The sequence below is a fragment of the Marmota flaviventris genome, chromosome 10 (genome assembly GCF_047511675.1).
Source record: "Marmota flaviventris isolate mMarFla1 chromosome 10, mMarFla1.hap1, whole genome shotgun sequence".
NCBI classification, from domain to species: domain Eukaryota; kingdom Metazoa; phylum Chordata; class Mammalia; order Rodentia; family Sciuridae; genus Marmota; species Marmota flaviventris.
The window spans coordinates 58,247,224-58,255,533 of record NC_092507.1 but is presented as its reverse complement, the minus strand read 5'-3'; the positions used below and the strand labels follow the sequence as shown (position 1 = coordinate 58,255,533).

Sequence of the window (8,310 nt, the reverse complement as noted above, 5' to 3'; positions counted from 1 at the left end):
GACAGTTCATTCCCTTTGCTGGGTGGCCAATCCAACGGGTGGGTCCTGACTGGCTCTCCCAAGCCCCGTCTCAATCCTGTGGCCACTGCCTATGAAGGCTCGGTTGGTATTAACCTCCGCAGGTTCAGAAGGGCCGACCAGTTGTTTCAACGGGATCATTTAGTGCTGAGTCACAGCGATTTGTCTGCGAGACGCAGGCGAACAGGAGCTTGAATTCAGCCGATCCGGGCTCGGTGTGTGTTCTGAGAGGCCCAGACTATTCGCCCCAGATCCACATCAGCTCAGCATTGCCTAGTGATCCTGAGCAAACAGCATTTAGACGGTTTACGACTCCCTATGCCCGAGCAGCTGAAGAGGTCAGAGACTTGATCTCTCCGCGCCCGCCGCCGTGTTGGATCTCAAGTATAATAAATCTTACTGAAGAAGTACTTCAAACAGAGGATCCAGAATAATAATAGTTTAGTTGCTTATGATTCTTTTGATATGTATTAATGTTAGAAGGTATTCATAAGCTTCTTTGGAAAGATGACAGTTCTTGTCTCTTATGTTATATCTATGAAAATTTAACATACATATTTTTTAGTATTTCCCACTTTCAAGGCATTTTGCTCAGACTTATAGTTGAGAAAAGCAAAACTCTTCCCCTTAAGAAGCCTATACTAGGCAGGAGGGTAAGATAATTTTGATGAATATAATTTTAGATTATGTTTTAAACATGACTCACTTTAAAATATTATCAAGGGGGCTAAACAAATGCCAATCACAAGATGGTCCCATTATATCTTTCCCAAAGTGTGTTTGAGAGAAATGTCTTTTGGTTTATGATATGAGAAGATTCATAAAATTCATAAATACAAAATAAGTTTTATTTTATTTATTTTTTTAAAAAAATTACACATCTTACACATCTTTTATTGTCAGATGATACTAGATAATACTAAAAAAATCACCATTAATTTTGTTGGCAACATATAACAGTAGTATTGTTACATACCTTATGGTTATTAAGACCTTACAATTTTTAAGGGAACCAATATAACACTTTACATGGAAATATCTATACCTTCATATTGTTCTTTTGTGGAAAAGCAAGCTTTATTTCAAATTAACCCAAGAAGAGAAGAGGGGTCGGGGGAACACATTTACAAACTGGATGGGAGCACACAGATACTGTATCATTTGGCAAAGGCTCAGTCAGTCTCAGCAATTCCTGCTGATCCTCCAACACCTACTCAGTTTCCTCTTCAGGCTGAAACTAAAGAGTAGTCTTGAAGATGCCCATGATGTCTTTGTTATCCAAACACACTCCCATTTCAGGAAAGAGGACACCTGGGGTCTACTTTCTGGGGGATCTGATTAATTATGAAAATAAGTATTTACATTGAGAATATAGTTAAACTAGTAGCTTTCTTCACATTTTCACATTTTAAAAAGAACCAGAGGTTTCATGTTTTAATCAGTTGAGTTGGTAACGATCCTGTCTCCATTTTATAGGAGATGGATTACATTCAATTATTCCTTACAACTGAAAGATCATTCCATTGCTTTTGAAGTACTGGATGGGCTGGCATCTGCGATGGTAGCTAAATAAATGAGATTTCTATGTAACACGTGCTGGTACTGGACACACTCCTTCGATCCACCCTTGTTCTGATGCTCCACGATACAACAGATCAGCTGGTCATTCTCCTCCAGGAGCTGCTGGATAGTCTCTTGATTAACTTCTGTCTTGCCCCTCATCCAGTCAGGTACAAAGGCCACCGACATCGCTGGGGGCCCGGGTCGGCACCCCACCTCGGAAAAAGACGCCCACCATGTGGCCAGACAGATGCTATCTCTGCGCCGAAGGCACAAAATAAATTTTAAAATGGCATTTATAACATTGCATCTATTTCTGATAATGTTTAAAAGTCTTCCATATATAAGAAAACTTGTATTGTTTGTGTCAAATTAATAATGGGTGACAAAGAGATTTGTTGTCTATTAGCTCACTGGATAGAGTTCAAGTCATTCTGTTTCTTCTTTGCATAAATTGTACATTTTAGGTCTCATTATCACTGGCCCATAACAAACTGTAATTCCTTTAAAGCGTACAACCAACATTTCTGATCTTTGTATCTGTATTGTCTGTGTAAAAATACTTTATCTGTTTCTATCCCACATTGAACTAATTTCCTCTTCACTGTCCATCAAACTGCTTTACCAAGAACCATTCAAACTAGATGGAAGGAGAACAGAAGGAATATAGGATGCAGGACACAGAGGAATAATTCAACCAAAGGAGAAGAAAGATACTGGAGGGAAAAAAAAAGAAAAAGAAAATACTCTAACCTGGTCCTAGGAGAAAACAGAAAAGTAGGTGGAGTTGTTGCTGACACCCCCAGCTATGCTCTTGATGCTGTACTCATTTCTCTCTCTTGTCCTGTCACTTAACCCATCTCTTCACTGGGTGCCTTCAGATTGATACATCTTTGCTACCTACAGACCACTCATCAGGGAACACTTGTCTGAGTATTAATGCAAAATAATACTAGCATTTCAAAGAGAAGAGAAAATGCTAAAATAAGAACCAGTTTTCTAAGCAGAAGTTTCAGGCATGTATGAGCAGAGTATGTTGCTAAGAACTCATATCAATATTACTTGTCAACAGACATTGGGATTCCTAATTTTCCTATTCCCCTAAAACATTAAAATCAATTAACACAATGTTAAAGATGAAATGTTGAAACTGAAATAGAACAGGGGAGAAAAACCTCACCAAGCATCTGTGATTTAGAAAAGCTATACAAGACAGAAAATAAATTTCAAATCTGAAGAAAGATGAAAAGATTAAACTCTAGTGTTATTAGTAGTTATCTCTGGATGGTGGGACTAAAGATTTTCTTTTCCTTTCTTTTGATGACTTCCTGTATTTTTTCCAATCCTTTTACAATAAATAATTCTATGGGGGGAAAATGTAGGAATGTAAGGAGGCATCTGAAGTTTTAAATTTTCTGTTTCTTGAATTGGGTCCCCATTAATGTTCAATTTATGAAAATATAAATGATTGTTTTTCTGAGTGTATTTTGCTTGACAGATTACTTTTTTAAAAAATGCCCATGTTTTCTTAAATTCATTTTTTTATGATTGAAATAAGATCAGATAATTTAAGTCTAGTGGCATTTCATATCATGATATTGTATACTGTGATTAGTTCTTGACAACCAAGTGCATCCAAAATGAAAAACAACGTTATTTGGTTCAGTGCTGGTATAATTAGAAGATGTGGGCCTTGCAGTGATTTATTTCTTCCCTGTCAAAACTAGCAGCTCCTATAACTGATAAGGAGCTGGATCCAATTTTTATTTCTTGGTACTATTATGACAAACCCATTTACAGGTCAAAATCACATTTTAAATGAAGCCTCAGTCATCTTTCTTCTTGGAACAGGAGCGTTAGTCACTGGTGCAATTAAAGGCAAGTCTTCACTAAAGATGGAAAGAAGAAATATGATGTAGGAAAAAAAATGGTATGTGTACTATTAAAGGTTATCTACGGATGCTGCTGGATTCAGAACATAGAGGACTGGTCTGAGTTTAGACCACTCACTGGGTCACCTGGCACTTGCCCTTTCCCATCATGTGTACAATGTTCTCGCCAGACTCAGTGTGTTTCTTTAGCCAGACATCCCCTTGCTTTTCTCGAGTTTAGTTGACTTTTTTTGTTATATCGTAGGCATTTTGGTAGTTGGTAATTGTTAATGAGATGAGGTGACTGTTTGAATTGAAATTAAAAAGCTTTAAGCAAGAGAAGATGAGACCTATTTAGATGCAGAAATCCCTGTCTCTGATTTCATTAAAAATATTTTTATAAAAAGTAAGTATAGGGGCTAGGGATGTGGCTCAAGCAGTAGGGAGCTCACCTGGCATGCGCAGGGCGCTGGGTTGGATCCTCAGCACCACATACAAATAAAAAACAAAAAAGATGTCGTGCCCACTGATAACTAAAAATAAATAAATAAATAATTTTTTTAAAAGTAAGTATATTTGTTGTTTATAAAAGAAAATATTTGGTCATGAAGCATAAAGTGTCTAATTTAAGCTGTGATGTGTAAAAGTAAATGAACACCTATTACTTCACCACTGAGAATAGAAACAGAACATGTGCAGTGATGCAGCCTCTTATCTATGAGCTTTACCCTCTTTCCCCAGAAGTAAACAGGATCTGAGATTTTTCAATTATCATTTTCTTTGCTTTATTTTTCAATACTTTAATGTTTGCGTATATATCTCTAAATAATATGTTATCTCATTTTGCTTGTTTTTTAGTTGAAAAAATATTAGCATACTAGAAATAATGTAATACTGCTGCCATTTTTTTAAACATCCTGTTTCTATCTGTGTTATTGTGGACAGGTGTAATTTATGTATTTCACAGTTACATACTAAAGTGTTTTAGTGGTTTTTTTTCATGTTTTCTTAACATGTATTTACTATCCTTTCAAAATTGATTACATTCATATTTGTACACCCTTTTTTCTTCTAATATTTTTGTTATATAAGATTCTTCAGTCTCTGTCTCTCTCCTACTTTCTCTTCTTCCCTCCCTCTGTTTCTTTCAGAGGAAGGCTATTACCATGTTGGGTAACCACAATGTGGCCAGGAACTATATGAGGAATCAGGGCAGCCTCAAATGAACACCTCACAAGAAACCTGAGCCCCCAATCTGCACTCACAAGGAACTGAATAATGCAGATCATCTGAGTGAATTTGGAAATGGACCATTCCCAAATCAAGTCTCAGATGGGAATGCATCCTGACCAACACCTTGACTTAGGACACCTTAAGAGGAGAACCCTACAGAGGAGTGCCAGGGCTTCTGTCCTCAGAAATGTGTGGTTTTCGCTGCTAGAAAAAGTGTTAATATTACATGTTAATAAGTGACTCCCTCCTATGTCTCTTGACTGACTTTTTTCAGAGCTCTGTTTCATTCTGCTGCATTTTTCTAGTTCAAGTCTACTATGTAATTCACAAATTCTTTATCTGTATCTAATATGCTGGGTTAAATTACAAGTTTTATAATTTCAATTGTGTGTGTAAGAGAGAGAATATGTGTAATGTAAACATTTCTTGAGATTTTACTTGGTATCTATGGTAATTATAATTTTTTGGTTGCATTATGTATTTTCATGCTTTTTTCTTTAAAACATAATCATTTTAAGTATTTTTCTAATAATTTCCTTATCGGAAGTCTCTTTATTCCCTGTTCCCAAGGCCTGTTATTTTTTTTCTTGGGGTTAGCTGCACTTTCTTTTATGCTTATTTATTCTTTATTTTGAATTGCTCATTTTCTTTGGAATTTATTTGTGAGATTTTTTTGAGAGCTGGGATAAGAGTAGTTCCTTCTAAGCAAATTGGCATTTATTTATGCCAAGCTGCTGGAACACTACAAATTTATAATTTAGTTTTTGGCTTGAAGTTTTCTAGAAGTAAAATAGGGTATTTTGATTTAGTATTACAAATTCACATAGGGCTAACTCATAGTTCAAGTTTCTCAGCAGTTCTGTTTCCTTCTCAGTTCAAAACTATTTTGAGAACATTGATTAGCTTTGCCACCACCTGGTTATTTCTATTTCATCATGTTATTTAGGGCAAAGTCCTTTGGGGTCCCAGCTTGATACAGGTATGATTTCCATGTAGGCTCCTATGGTGGGTCATTTTACATGTCATCTTGACTGGTTTATGAGATGCCCAGATATTTGGTTAGACATCATTCTACAATGTGTCTGTGAAGGTGTTTCTGGATGATACCAACATTTGGATCCATACGCTGAGTAAAGCAGGTGGCCCACACCAATGTGAATGAGCTTCACCAAATCCATTGAAGGTCTAAAGAAAGCAAAAGATGGAGTAGGGAACATTCACTCTCTGTCTGACCATTTTCAGGTTGGAACATAGATCTTCTCCTGCATTTAAACTGGTACTTATATCATCAATTCTCCTGGTTCAGTGGCCTTCCAACCTACTGTCTCTCCTCAATGTCCAGCTGACAAATGAAAGACCATAAAATTCTTCATCCTCCAAAACCATGTGAGCCAATTCTTCATGACAAATTATGTGGATATAGATAGACAAAGACAATACAAGTAACAATAAATGTTGGTGAGGATGTCGGGGATGGGGGAAGGTGCCAATTGGTGCAATCACTCTAAAAAGCAGTATGGGGATTCCTCAGAAAACTTGAAATGGAATCACTCTTTGAATCAATTAGCCCACTCCTCCTGATTTTAAGTCCTAAGGGACTGCATACTACAGTGATTCAGTCACATCAATGATTATAACAGCTGAATTCACAATAGCTAACTATGGAACCAACCTAGGTGCATTCAACCAACAGACAAATGTTGCCTTCATGCCCTCAGGGCCAAATATTCTATCTGATGCGCAGATGCTAACACACAATGAGGTGGGGTGAAAATAGAAGTTCAGTGGATTAGGAAAAAATCAATAAAGGGGGAGAGAGGAGTGAAATAGGAAAGACAGTAGATTGAATTGAACATAACTTTCCTATGTTTAAATGTGAATACACCATCAGTGAAACTACAAATCATGTCCAACCTCAAGAATGGGAGCTTAAATAGAATAAGTTATACTCCATGTATGTATAATATGTCAAAATGCACTCTGCTTTCATGTATATCTAAAAAGAACAAATAATTTTTTAAAAAAAGAAGCAACTGAAATGACATAATGGAGCAGATATTCCCAGCATAAACAAACAAATAAACAAGATAGACAAAGACATTGTATTAGTCAGCTTCATGGTATTACAAACACCAGAGGCATCTATGTGATTAAAAAAAGGTTCATTTAGTTTACAGTTTTGAAAGATGAAAGGCTAAACAACATAGTGCAAGCTCAACAGCTGCCTTTTTTGACTACATCACCTCATGGTGCAGGTGGCAAGGATGTGAGGAAGTAAGTGATTACATCTCCAACCAGGAGCAGAGAAGGAGAGGGTGAGGCCAAACTCAGGCTTTTATACCAACCCTGCTACAGGACCTGCTTTCCAAGGGTAGACCCTCAGTTACCCAAGGACCTCCCACTAGGCCCACCTCACAAAGTTCCATGGCATCACCAATACCACCACCCTGGAAACCAGACCTTTACCGTAGGGACCTTTAAACAACACAAATACCATAGCAGACATAAAATGTAATTTATTAATTAATATATATTATTATGTATAAATAATATTTCATATCTATCTTATTTTTATCCCTATCTACATATCCTGTAGGTCCCATTTCTCCAAAGAACACTGACTAATGAAACACCCCACTGTGAGCTGTGCTAGTTTTTTTCTTGTTCCCAGTACCTTGTAAGGGCATGTAAAATAAGGTACAAGTTACCCCATATCGCAAATCTTCTTGGGGTACAAGTCGACTTTGGAGATCTGTTTATCTTCACACAGCCACTGGTTTGAGAATTAACTTATTTATCAATTCATCCATGATTTTTATGATATATTTTATACACTTTTCCATGAGTTTTAGAGATGTTCAGTGAATATGTAGACCACTACAGATCCACAGAGAGAAATCAAGAAGCACTGTTCATGTCTGCACTCTGATAGGATTCTTTTAATGAGTGTTTATGTAAACAATGCATTGAGCGATGATGAAATCAATTTCCCAAGTGAAGTGCAATTATCTCTTTAAGGAAGCAAACTATCTTATATGCTTAAGCTACTAGTCAGTTAAAGCTAAGAGCATAAAGGTTATTGTTTGCTTGTTCGTTTATTTTTGTTTTGGGGGGTACTGGGGTTGAACTCAGGAGCACTTGACCACAGAGCCACATCCTCAGCCTTATTTTTTATTTTATTTAGAGATAGGATCTCACTGAGTTGCTTAGAGCCTCACTTTTGCTGAAGCTGGCTTTTAACTCATGATCTTCCTGTCTCAGCCTCTGGGATTACAGGATTACATTATGCCCAGTGAGCATAATGTTTTAAGCCCAACATCGGGAACGAGATTCTCTACAATGCCAAAGGAAAGCTATATCTGGATATCATTTTAAGAAAACAAAGATGTAATCAGGATAATTAATTATATGTTTTATAAACAAATAAATTATAAATATAATTCAATATGCTTTATAATCAAAAGAACTTTGTCAGATAGATTTAAAAGATAATGCATAATAGATTATCCAAACCATATTTTCTTAGAGATTCATAAAATATGCTAATATATTAAGGTTATAAGGAGTTCTAAATAAGAAAACCTGGCTTTATGAAATTTATTTGAACATGAAATTCTTTCTTTTTTTT

The 8,310-nt window shown here is 36.3% G+C and overlaps 1 pseudogene; it reads right to left on the bottom strand.

Annotated features, from left to right (window-relative positions):
• Positions 1 to 1,528: 1,528 nt before the first annotated feature.
• On the bottom strand, positions 1,529 to 1,799 carry LOC114103741 (SS18-like protein 2 pseudogene; annotated as a pseudogene).
• Between the last annotated feature and the right edge of the window lie 6,511 nt (positions 1,800 to 8,310).